The sequence below is a fragment of the Cricetulus griseus genome (genome assembly GCF_003668045.3).
Source record: "Cricetulus griseus strain 17A/GY chromosome 1 unlocalized genomic scaffold, alternate assembly CriGri-PICRH-1.0 chr1_1, whole genome shotgun sequence".
Lineage (NCBI taxonomy): Eukaryota > Metazoa > Chordata > Mammalia > Rodentia > Cricetidae > Cricetulus > Cricetulus griseus.
In genome coordinates this window covers 186,778,695-186,791,246 of record NW_023276807.1, presented here as the reverse complement: position 1 = coordinate 186,791,246, position 12,552 = coordinate 186,778,695, and the positions used below count along the sequence as shown (strand labels likewise).

Genomic DNA, 12,552 nt, shown 5'->3' with positions numbered 1-12,552 from the left:
CTTTCTCAGGCTCAGTGCTATGCTAGTAAGGTTTAGCTGTGTAATTAGGTTTAGCTATATATTCTTTGTGACAGCCAATGTACTTGAGAAGGTCATCTCTCAGTATACCTTTGTCTCCCCCTCCCCACAATTGTATACTCTTTATTTTCTTGTCTGGATTTGCTGGTTAGAATTCCTGGCATATTAATTTCTTTTTATTTATTTGTTGTTTTATTTTTAGACAGAGTCTTGCTATGTTGCCTCCACCATCCTTGAACTCCTGGGCTCATGCTCTCTCTCCTGGCTTTGCTTCTTGAATAGTCTTGAGTAAAAGTGATGCCATCAGGCAATCCTATGCTATTCCGACTTTCTAATCAAGTTTTGTTGAGATACAGTTAACATAACACGCAACTCATTGTGCTGCCAAGCCTTCACTGTAACCATCTTCCCAGCACCACTGGCAACCACTTCCTGTTTTTCTCAGTTCCGAGACTGTGTCTTCTTAGATCTAGACATTTTGAGATTGCTATTGTAGACCTTTCAAATGAACAGACTCGTATAATATTGCATCTCTTTTTTTTGAGACAGGATCTCACTTTGCAGTCCAGAATGACCTGGAGCTCACTGTGTACCAAGTTGGCCTTAAATTCACAGAGCTCCACCTGCCTCTGCCTCCCCAGTGTTGGAATTAAAAGCATGGCCACCACACCTACCTCCATCTTCCCTTCTTTTTGATGTCACCTGTCCTATTCTTGCTCCTCTGGAAAAGCTCTCAAGGCCTTGCAATCCTGTTTACCATCCTTATTATTTACTTAGCTATTTGTGCTGCTTACAACTGAGCCCAGGGTCTCACATACTAAACTCATGCTCGACCACAAAGCTATAGTCTCAGCCCTTGATGTTTCAAGACAAGAGTTTCACATAGGCTATGGCTCAGGTTGGCCTCAAACTCAAAATTCTCCTGCCTCAGCCTCCCAAATACTGAAATTACAGGAATGTGCTCCCATGCCTGACTTGCCTTTATTTTTTAAGATGCCCTTTATCAAAGGGGGCTACTCCCTTCTTGGCCTAGTTTATTATTTGAAAATCAGAGCTTCATCAGATGTTTTCTCAGCAGCTGCTGAAATGGTCCCATGGTTTTTCTTTATGTTAATATGATGAATTATGTTGATTGGATTTTAAAATGTTAAATCAACTGCGCATTCCAGAAGTAAACCCAAATTAGATATGACATGTTATTCTTTTCTTAGATTGCTGGATTTGATTTGCTAATATTTTCTTTAGGCTTTCTGCATTTATTATCCTGAAGAGCTTGATCTTTGTCTTTCTGTCTATTTACAATTAGCTTACAAAGTAGCAGATTTCCTTTAGGCATTTTCACCAGTAGTAGTTTCCATGGGCCCTCCCCATGGTAGTTCTGTTTTGTTTCTTTTAGAAGCACCTGTACTGACTTGCACAGTGGCTTCACCAGTTTACATTCTCATGGGCAGTGAATATTTGTTCCTCTTTTCCCACATCTTTATTTGCTTAGAATCTCTCATCCAGGTTTTGGTTTAGCCTTGCTTGGCTGTGATTACCCTACATCTTAGCATAGTTGTTCTTTGGTTTCTGATGAGGACTGGAGTCCATTATCCTCTATGGACACCAAAGTCTAAAGACATTAATTCTCTTCAATAAAATGGTGTAGTGTCTGTGTATAACTGTACACCTTCCTGTCCATTTTAAACCATCACTAGGTTAGTTATGATCTTTAATGCTATTTGAATGCTTGGTAACTGGTGATTACAAGAAAAATATCTAGATATGTTCAGCAGAGAGTGTATCTTCTGCTGAATCCAGGAGCAGATACAATAGGTCCATTACATAATAAACCTGATTTATGTCTGGTGGTCGTGGCACACGCCTTTAATCCCAGCATTTGGGAGGCAGAGGCAGGCAGATCTCTGTGAGTTCAAGACCAGTCTGGTCTACAAGAGCTAGTTCCAGGACAGCCTCCAAAGCCACAGAGAAACCTTGTCTTGAAAAACAAAACAACAACAACAACAAACCCCAAAACAACCATGATTTATTCTCTCACAGTTCTTAGGGCTGGCTGGGCTCTCTGATAGGCAGTTCTGCTACTTTTATTTGGGATCTTCCAGGAAGGAACAGGAGCACCCCTTCTTTCTCTCTGTAGTTCCTCTTATTCCAGGCTGGGCTTGAGTTTGGTGGTGGTATGGGTCCAAGAGTGTAAAAGGAGTTGCCAAGCTTTCCACATCAGCCCAGGATAGGTACACTGTAGTGATTAAAGCCAATACCAGCCTAGACTTGGGTGAGGGAAATTCCCCAGGGCTTGAGTACTGGGAGCTATGTTTCATTGAAAACTTTCTTTGAAGACCAACAATCACAGCTAAAGGGGATATATTGATCTTGTGACATGATCAATTGGGACATTTGTTTTTAAACTCAGCTACTTCCCAGTCCTTACTATACACACATTAGGGTGTTGGCCATATAGGACTTACCTCTAGATCAGTGGCTCCCAACCTTCCCAATGCTGCGACCCTTTAATACAGTTTCTCGTGTTGTGGTGATCCCCAATCATAAAATTATTTCATTGCTACTTCATAGCTGTAATTTTGTTACTGTTATGAATCATAATGTAAATATCTGTTTTTCTGATGGTCTTGGGCAACTCCTGTGGGAGGGGTGGAGACCCACAGGTTGAGAACCACTGCTCTAGATTCTTCTAGGGCACTCACCTCTGCACCAGCATGGTCTTTGCAGGGTGGAGGTAATGACACTTGGGTAAAGAAGGAGAGAAAGCCAAGTACTCTGGGAGCAGAGAAAGGCTCTTTAGGAAGGTATAGGGACAGTGATCGTAGCCTGAACTATAGAAACCTTGAATGTTCTTGTTCATCATCCAGTATCAGCAGGCCATCATGGACTCTGCTGTAAGGCTTTAGCATCTACCAATGGCTAGGCATATCCCTATGCTGGGGGGTGGTGGTGGAAGGCTGGGCATCTGTGTATGGAGAGGGAGTTAAGTTGGCTATGAATCCTTGAGTCAGGTGATAGTTAAACAAAGACATGCAAAGAGAGACATTCGGAAGACAAGAACTCATTTTGCAGAGGAGTGAGGAAGGTTTGAAAGAGGTATCGGAGGTTCCCGGGGTGAGGACTTCCTGGGCAGAAAGAAGGCATGTATAAGACACATAGACCTGCAGCACTCTGTCCTTCCTGGGTCAACCTATGAAAGGAGGGTCATCATGGCCACACATAGCGGTGCCCTGGTAAGTAGGCATGTCTCCTAGCCTGGCACAGCAATTCCAGTAAGTAATAGTAACTGTCTTTAGGGTCAGGATGACAAGGGGCAGAGGTCACTTTGGCTCTGATAAGAGCTTGGGTTTAGATGTCTGGGAAAGAGGACCTTATACTCCACAGATATTTGCTCACCTAGGGAAGAGCTTCTTGGCCTCCAGGGGGCAGTAATAGAGGTCCATGGTGCATGGGCAGTGCACAGCACCCTGGAAAAACAGTGCACCCTGCAGGATTCCAGAATGCAAGAGGTTAGGGGAGCAGGGAACCTGAGGGACAGAGCATGGTCATTCCTCACGAGGAAAGTGATTGGATCAGCCCTAGCTCCCTCTCTGTCTGGTGATTGTTTAATATTATTTAATGTCAGTGCTAGCTTCTGGGATTGTGACCAGATAGCTGAGATGCTAAACTCCAAAGAAAGAGAAGTCTATTTTAGCTCCTGGTCTTTATAGTTTCAGTCTTTTTGTTCTGTTGTTTGAGCAGGGGCATGTGGTAGAGGATGCTTGTTCACCTAATGGCAGCTGAGAAGAGAAGGAAGAGCAGGGGTCAGGGAAGATATGTCCCCAGTGGCCTCACTTCTTCTCACAGTCTCACTCCCTGAAAGCCCCACCATCTCAACAGCACCCTGGGCTGGGGACTAACTTTCAATAATACACGGATCTTTTGCGGGGGGGGGGGACATTAAAATTCCGAATTCTAGAGGGGTAGAGAACTTGGCACTCATGATTTGTGACGATCCTCCTTGGTGAACATCTCTCCATGTAGCAGTGAGGAAACTGAGGCCAGCAGAAGCAATAGTACTGCTCAAGGTCACAGAGTACATCTGCCGGTGGCAGGCAAAGTCAGCAACCCAAGTGTCCCTCTCGGAGACCCCATGCTAGGCTCCTGGATTGATTCTGTTTCTTTGACAGGCACCTGCTGTCATTTTCCAGCTTAAAACCTACAGTTCATTTTCTGGAAGTCATTTCCTATGGGTGCTGATGGGTTTGCCCTTCCTGCTAATCAATGGGGCCCTGGAGTGCAGGGAGCTGAGAGGAAGTGTTCAGCTGGTGCCAGAGGCTGAGAGAGGCAGCCAGAAAAACAAAACAAAACAAAACAAAAACAGCCTGTACATGACCCTGCATTTGCTTTGCCTGTGCTGGGGTTCTCAGATCTGGGAGCTGGGAGCTGCTCATGTATTTTTTTAAACTCTGGAAAAGCATTCAGGCAGAAACAGGACACCTTCTTTAACCCTAGTAGGGCATCAAAAACCTGGTGGCGATTGTGAGTAGAATTGGTCCCTGTCCACGGATGTCTTCTGAATGAACGAGTGAATGTCAAGATATCGTGTTTATATGTGGTAGAGGGCATCGAGGTAGTATGTGATTCAGGCTTAGTAGCATTAAAGGACCTTGCGAAAGCAGCTTCATGCTCTTGGTATCAATCACAGTGTGTAACTTTGCCGTGACCACAGGGTTTCCTTCCAAGAGGAGGCTTGGAACCTGGGCATTAGAAATCTTGAGAGACTGACATACGCCAACTTTCCAGGAAGGACAGATTGTCCCTCTCTTTCTCCATTCCCCTAATATTCACTGAGTGTTTACTTTGCATGAAAATGGGACCATTTGGTTGTTGGTTCTGGGATTTGGGGTTGGAGAAGGTGCTTGGAAGTGTGATGTTCACACAAATATCTCATGGTGCAAAGGCTGGAACACCACAGAGTGGGACCAGGAACACATAATCAGGGGTCCATGATAGGAGACAGAGTCTGAGCATGAATTTGGCTTTGCAATGAGTATATCTGGTTATGACAAGCACACTTAGCCACAGCTGCTGGAACCCCGCTAAAATATCACGGGCGTCTACCCACACACTCACATGGCTTCTACTCAAGAATTTAAGCAATAGGTAATGGCGCTCAGAGATATGGTTCTTCATTGACTTGTCTGATTAGGAAGCAAAAAGAACTATGGCATTGGTAAGAAATGCTTCACAAGTCCATGCATCTCTGCTTTTGTTCAATTTCCACATTTAACTGGAATGGTCTACAAGAAACCAGTATAGCAGAACACTACCCGCCACCCACATCAGATCACATGGCCCTTTAGGAGGAATCTGTGCTATTGGCAGAGACGAGACAGAGCTAACTTAATTTTTCCTGTCAGTCTCTGTAGTAGATCAATTAAGCTGCCAAGAAGATCAAATATTTCAGACTGTATTTATTACATTAAGTATTTATGTTCAGGCCAAGCCTTTAAAGCATGATGTCATATAGGGATAGAGGCCGATTAGATTGGTTCAGCAGAATTTGCTGTAACTTAATGGAAATCTAATTGTATGTTTTAATTTAGTGTCCAGGAGGTAGTATTTTCCCAAACAAAACAATCCTCAGGCTGTGTTTAAGGACCATGTAGTTTTTGCATGATGGTGGAAGTTGGTGGGCTACAAGGAGGGAGGTTTTGGGGGGTGTTTCAGGCTTGAGGGCTGCTTGGGTCCTGTGTGAAGGGACTTCCTGATGCCAGTTCTCACTGAGTGGGAGATGAATGGAGTGTTCCTGGGTGAATCTCATGGTGCATCCTCAGCTTCAAATCTGTACTAATAGCCTGTTGTAGCTGGAGGCCATTAGCCTTTCAGAGTCTTTACTGGGAGTTGAGGACATAGTCTATTCCTCTGTAGCTTAAGAGGATTTGAGCAACATCTGTACCATTGTCTGCATAGAGGCAGACAGGAAAGTAGAGGCCACAAGAAGTCCCAGACTTGCTATTGATGAGACCAATACCTCGTTAGCCTAGAAAATGTAGGAAATACAGTTCAATGAAATAAAAGACGATTTGTAACCGGCAAACAGAACCAATCACTTTGTTTTTGTATCACTTTTGGTATTTGTGCAACTACCTTTTAATGTTACTTACTTGTAAATATAAATTTGTTATTAAAATTAATAAATATGCTTCTAAAATGTTTAGATGCTATAAATTTATATATACTTGTGATACAAAATCAGCATGCTGTATATATTTGCAAATACTCTATATGTATGCCATTGGCTTCCTGTAACTGAGGGTTCTACACCCGCAGATTCAACCCCACAGAGAAAGAAATAGAAAATTATGTCTATACTAGCATGTGTAGGCTTTTTTCTTGTCATTGCACAGTAAGAATCCAGCACAATTATCTTCACAGCACTTACATTTTGTTAGGTGTTTGTTACAAGCTATTTAGCAATGATTTGAAGTTTAGGGGACGAGTGTGGAAAATGACAAACAAACATTATGCCACTTTATTTAAAGGATTTGAGCATCCATGGGTTTTTGTATTCTTAGGGCATCCTGGCACCAATTCCCCATGGATACTATGGACAGCTGAGTGTGTGCTTTTTTCCTTTATCCTTCCTCCCTCCCTCCCTCCCTCCCCCTCCCTCCCTCCCTCCCTCCCTCCCTCCCTCCTCCCTCCCTCCCTTCTTCTTTCTTTCTTTCTTTCTTTCTTTCTCTCTTTCTTTCTTCAGTCTATTTATTGTATGTATGTATGTATGTATGTACGTATATATGTATGTATATATGTATCATCATCATCATCTACCTATCACCTATCTTCTGTCCTCTTAGGCCCTTTGAGCTCCTATAGGGCACTGAGAACTTTTCCCTGTGAACTACCTACCCTTCAAAGGCTCTGCTTCTCAGCACCATCATAGTGAGGATTTTGGGGGCTCACATATTTGTCAAAGCTGGACCACATTGACTTCCTGTCCCTAAACCTGCTTTTAGCTTGATATTTAGTTCTTGACTTTTCATGGCACTAGCCATCCTCCTACAGTGCAATTTTAACATAGCAGCAGTATGTTTTGTATACAAGATTGACTAGTAGGCCACTCACAGTTCTCATTGCCATGTGCCACACTAGAGCACCTTCTTTTGTAGAGAATTTAACTTTTGACCCAATCACGATGATAGATTTTAGTAAATTAAGAACAAAACAAAATGGAAAGAAGAAACAAAAACACTGAATGATGACCGCTCCAGATAATCCCTCTGGCTTCCCAGGTCTGGAAATCAGGAGTGTTGTCTTACTTCTCAAAACCCTCATAACAGAATGGATATTCTGCTTCTGGGTCAGATGGACATTTTGGTGGAGGAATAAGCATGGCCATGAAAGAGTGCAGGAATTGTCCCATTGCAGGTAGGGAAAGTATAGATGGGAATGTCAATCCAGTGTATCATCTTGATGCCCATTTCCTGTTTTCAGGATCATCCCCTGGGACATCAGAACAAGGCAGGCCGATTAGAACAGGAAATTGGAGGAAGCCATGAGCTGGGACTTTCAATTGCCCTGTTTTTTTCAGGATTGTGGAGGTGATAGTTGTTTGAGGACTTAGTACCCTACTTTCTAGACCAGATCTCAGTGGTAACTTATGAAGTGGAAGTGAATTGAGAAGCTTGAATGATGGAAGGTCTTGGAGTCATGATGGTGTTGGGCTTAGATTTGGACTGGACGATGGCTGGTTGAAAGGCACACTGTACACTCATTTTCATTTTCACCTTCTGTGCAGTGATCACAGAACTGTCTGAGGGTTTAAACACTTTCTTGTAGAGTAGGCTGCCTGCTGAATGTTATTGCCCAACTGTGGGCTAATTTAAGTGTTCTGGGTACGTGCAGGTGGTCAGGCTCAGCTCGGATGTTGTGTGGGTTGACTCTATTAGGTGCATTTTCAATCTTTAATGTTTTCAGCTGTCATTGGGTTCATTGAGGTGTGAGCCCATCACAGAGGAACATTTTTGGTCCTGGCTGGATCACTGGGCCAGGGTCATACTTCAAAAATTACCTGTAGCCAATTCACCAGGTTAAGATATATATTTTCATCCTATAAGTTTCTGAATTCAACGATGACTTGACTTTGCTATATTCATTTTCCAGAAGTCTTTGTCACTTATTTGATGCACTTGAGAAGAATGCTGAGCCTCACTTCTAGCCAATTTGATGTCACTGTCACTAATAGAAACAAGTGTGGCATGGATTTCAAAGCTTCATATAACTTCATTATGTGTGGCTTGCCAATCTCTGTTATGACAGCTTCAAGCCATCTTTTTTTCTAAAATTAAAAATATATATACACATACATATATATGTATATACACATATATATGAATGTTTGTCCATATATGTGTGTATAATTACTTGTTTAAGAGTGAGTGGAAGTCAAAAGTTATCTTCCTCCATCGCTTTACCATAGTTTTTGAGACAGGGTCTCTAACTGCTCCTGGAACTTCCCATTTCAACTGGCAAGTGAGGCCCCAGAATCTGCCTGTCTTTGTCCCCCAACACTGAAGTTACAGGCATGTATCACTGAACCAACCTTTTTTGTGGGTTCTGCGGATCTGAACTCAGGTTCCTGTTCTTACTCAGCAAGCATTTTGCCCAGGGGCTCCCTCCCTAGTCCTCAGGTAACCTTTTACATGGCTTTCCCAGTACTATGTGTTTTGAGGTGTTGTTTTGTAAATGCTGTTTATGTAATTTTGTCTCCTACTTATTACCTACACCAACATGTTTGCTCTCAACAGTCACATGTTTTTTCTATTTGTGACAACCTTCTAAACCAGACAATTTTAGCCAGGAACTCACATTCAGAAACCCCAAAGCCTTGGTAAAGTATTTGAATGGACTTCTCCTGAGCATTGTGTACATTTTGGTCTGAGTTTTAGCTAATGGAGGACTAAAGGCATGGTATGGCCACCTGAGAGGAAGAAGATTCTGCCATCTTTGTTCGTGTACATTTTTGCCTTTATTAAGGCAGCTTATGACATTATGGGGTCACAACAAGTTTCCCATAAAGTCACATTGACAATGTACTCACAGACAAAGCAGGTTTCCCTTTGGACAATTGGATCATTGGGCACAGATCAGGGATTCTACACTTCTCCCTGTTAAATCCCATCCTGTCTCCATTGTCTTCTGCTTGCTTTTGATGCTATCACATAGACAGTCTGTCTCATACACATTTCCATCCTGGCTAGTCACATCTTCCATGCTTGTGTTTAGGGCAGAGTAGGGAAGAACAAGGGGGAGGTCCCTTTAGGTACCCCCTTGGACATACTTCACTCTGCCAAGGCTTCATTCCTCAGTTTTCCTAGATGGGCGGTTTAGGCATTTGAGAGTTCAACTAGACACCTTGACCATTGATGAATGCCTCAGGACCTCTGTGGTCAGTGTTCATCTCAGAGACAGTGCCCTACTTTATGGTCTCATCTATAGGTGTGTACCACTTGATGAAGGTTTACAAACCTGCAATGTTGCCTTAGTCAAGGATGCATCAAGCCAGCAGGGTTGAGGGAATTAGCTAGTGGGTGTGAAGCTGCATGGCTAGGCAGGTAGGGGAGCCCCAGGAACTTTGGAGGTCCTCAGTCACTGTAAGAACTGGAAAAGAGTCTTAGCAGCTTCTTGTGGTCCTCATCATTCTGGACCAGTTGGATCCATCTTTTGACCCAGGGTTAGTTTTAAAAGTTTATTTTTAATTATAGCAAAGTGCACTTAACTAACTTAGCCACATTAAAAACAATTTATTTCGGCTGGGTGGTGGTGGCAGCTCATGCCTTTAATCCTAGAACTTGGGAGGCAGAGGCAGGTGGATCTCTGTGAGTTTGAGGTCAGCCTTGTCTACAGAGCGAGTGCCAGGACAGGCTCCAAAGCTACACAAAGAAGCCCTGTCTGGAAAGAAAAACAAACAAAAGATTTATTTTCATTAACTTAATTATGTTTATGTATGTCTACAGGAGGGGTACATGCATTTGAGTCCTGGAGGCCAGAGGGTGTCAAGTCCCCTGGAGTTGGAGTTTCAAGTGGTTGTTATTCACCCAGTGTGGCTTCTGGGAACTGAACTGGGTCCTCTGCAAGAGCATTTTGTGCTTTTAACTGCAGAGCCAGCTCTCCAAGCCCTTAACTGCATTTCAATGTGGTTAAATATACAACCATCCCTGGATGTGCAGAGTTCCGCACTCCTCAATTGAACAACCTACAGGTAGCAACTTGGATTGTGTGGACCCAGGCACATGAATTTTTCTTGTGATTATCGCCTAAACAATGCAGTAGGACAGCTACCAGCCCAACGCTACAATAACCCAGAGATGAAAGAATGTAAGAGGATGCTCATGGCTTCTGTGCCATTCTCTTATAAGGGACTAAGGCATCCTTGGGTTTTGGTGTTGTAGGTAGTCCTACACGAATACTGATGGATGATGGTTCATATTTGAATGCTCTTCCTCTCAGAAGTCTGAAGCTGTACAATTAAACAGCAGCTCTTTGTTCCTGCTTTCCCCAGGCCCCTAGAGCTGACATTCTACTTTCTGTCCCTATAGATTTTGTCTATTATCTTGACTGGAATCCTATATTACTGTCTTCCTAATGGCTAATTTCACTTATCAAGTCCTTGGGGTCCCTTCTTGTAAAATGGGTCAGTGTCTCCTTCCAAAGAGGAATGTCACTCTATGGCGTGTAGCACAGTTTTAATCATAGTGTCCTCTAGAATCTTTGACTTCATTTGGTCCTCAGTTTCCCCATCTGTCTGGGGTGGGGTGAGTGAGAACTAGGCCACAAACTGGGTTCTAGATTAGTTTTCTTCACCTCTAAATCTGGTGTTTGAGGGCCAGGACTGAAGTTATTGGAGACTTTGTTGGGGCCATTGTTGGTGTCACCAGGATGTATAGACTGTGGCCTCAGGAGAAGCTTTGTCACTTCTATATTCTATTGAAGGTAAACTGTCACCTGAGTAACAGAGGATCTAACTCACAGGACACACTGGAACAAGTCCTATTCTGTGGCAAAACTAGCCTTCCTTAGGTAGTTCAACACAGTGACTGCTAGGGCTGAGCCTGTGGAGCCTGAGGCTCCTTCCAGGTCCCCAGCCCACTCTATGGGGCTTTCAGCTAGTGTGTGGCCCTGGGCTCCCTGCCACCCTCTCAGCCTCCCGGCCTCCTCTCAGTTGTGTTGGGTCATTCCAGTCTTCTCTCTTTTTACCATTCAATAACAATTTAAATGAAGTTTATGATCATTATAGAAAAGTGTAAACAATCCAAGCTGAGAAAACCACAAATTCTTTGCTATCCTTCTTCCCAAATGGACCTTAATCCTTAGTATTTTGGTTTCTTCACACCTTTGGTTTTCGTAGACAACAAGTTCCTTGTTTGGAAGGGGACTTGGATGGAAGAAGACCTCCTAGTTGAGGTCCCCAAATCATGGTGCCAGCACAGACATCCTTCCCAGCAAAAGCTGAGTCTCTGCAGAGACATCTCACTGTAATGTGTGTCCACATACCACCTTGTCTGTGTGATGCCACTGGGAACAGGGAGCACACAGGACTCAGAGCCTGATCAAATGCACCTCAGGTTAAAGACCAACTAGGCAGTCAGGGTTGGGAAAACGGTTCTCAGAATTCCCTTGTGCACTTGGCCTTGGTGACATGTCTCCCCCATCATCTTGGTAGTTCCTACCTGTATATAGCAGGTCCTCATTTAAAAACCAAGGCAGGAAGCCGCTGCTGCATTTCAGCCATTATGTTAAGACGCCAGAAGCGGCTGCTCCCACCTCTGTAAGGCATAGAACCTCTGACCCCTTATTAGGAGAGGGCAAGGAGGGATATTTACACCCTCATGGCCATACTGGTGAGGAGAGGTAGTGGTGAATGGGACCAAGGGGATCTTCTTGTTGCTTTTGAATAGGATGGGCAAAGAAAGGCAGCATCCTTGAATATGCTGAAGAGAAGGAGGGTTGCCCGGACCTGGCACTGAGAGACAAAACTATGTAGGCCTTCTAGCTGCCTCCATAGCTGACATTGCTGAGGTTACCCCCAGAGGCTAGTCTCTGTGAGACACTGGCCCTCATGACTTTGAAAACAAAGTGGCATTATATCTGGACTATTGCTTTGTGGTGGCCTGAAGAGGGGGACTTCAAGCCATGCCAGACAGTAAAAAATCAGCTCATGAGCTGATGGGCATGTCCAAGATGACAGGGGAATCAGAGACACAGGGGACTCTGTTCTTTGCATGGTTCTTAGCTCTGGCTTGGGCCCCTTCAGGAATTGCAGGGCAGTATGTCTCATCTTTGCCAGCCAAGAGGCCACAAGTAAGTAAGAATAATAATCCATGGCATGAGTCTGTGCTAAATGTGTTTCCAACAACTACTTCAGAGCCCCAAACCTAGGTCCTTTCAGCCCTGGGGCCATAAGCAGTGGCCAACAGTTCTTTTCATTAAATGGCCAGATCCAAAATGACTTAGTAAGCATTATGTCTTCTTGGCGGCTTTGCAGGCATT

General features: G+C 43.8%; 1 protein-coding gene across 1 annotated transcript in view; it reads left to right on the top strand.

Annotated features, from left to right (window-relative positions):
• Drgx (dorsal root ganglia homeobox) overlaps window positions 1-12,552 on the top strand; it is a 29,632-nt gene that overhangs the window by 14,813 nt on the left and 2,267 nt on the right. The window lies entirely within an intron of this gene.